This window comes from Corvus brachyrhynchos, unplaced genomic scaffold (genome assembly GCF_000691975.1).
Source record: "Corvus brachyrhynchos isolate BGI_N302 unplaced genomic scaffold, ASM69197v1 scaffold115, whole genome shotgun sequence".
Classification (NCBI taxonomy): Eukaryota; Metazoa; Chordata; class Aves; order Passeriformes; family Corvidae; genus Corvus; species Corvus brachyrhynchos.
This window is the reverse complement of record NW_008239553.1, coordinates 7469319-7469647: the sequence shown is the minus strand read 5'-3', so window position 1 is coordinate 7469647 and position 329 is coordinate 7469319. Positions and strand designations below refer to the sequence as shown.

General features: G+C 76.3%; 1 protein-coding gene across 1 annotated transcript in view; it reads right to left on the bottom strand.

Annotated features, from left to right (window-relative positions):
- PEX16 (peroxisomal biogenesis factor 16) overlaps positions 1-329 on the bottom strand; it is a 10642-nt gene that overhangs the window by 7418 nt on the left and 2895 nt on the right. The gene's annotated exons all lie outside the window — the stretch shown is intronic.

Sequence of the window (329 nt, the reverse complement as noted above, 5' to 3'; positions counted from 1 at the left end):
GCGGGGGGGCCGGTCCCCTCGGGGCGCCTCCCGTGGGCAGCCGGTTCGCCCCTTGCCCGGCAGTGGGGAGCCTCACTCTGCACCTGGCGAGGGCTCTGCGTGGGGAAGGGTGAGGTGTGACCGAGGGGGCAGGGACAGCCCCGCTCCGCTCGGGGCTGAACGGCCCGTGCGCACTTGCTGGGTGCGGAGCAGGGGAGGTGCTGCCCTGGGGGCTGGGAAAGGGAGGGGGGGCGCGGGGACGGGGGCTTGCATACTCGCGTCCGTGCGTGACAGTGTCAGTCCCCGCCCGGGGCCGGGGGAGCGGAGCGGGGAGCAGAGGGGCGGTGGTC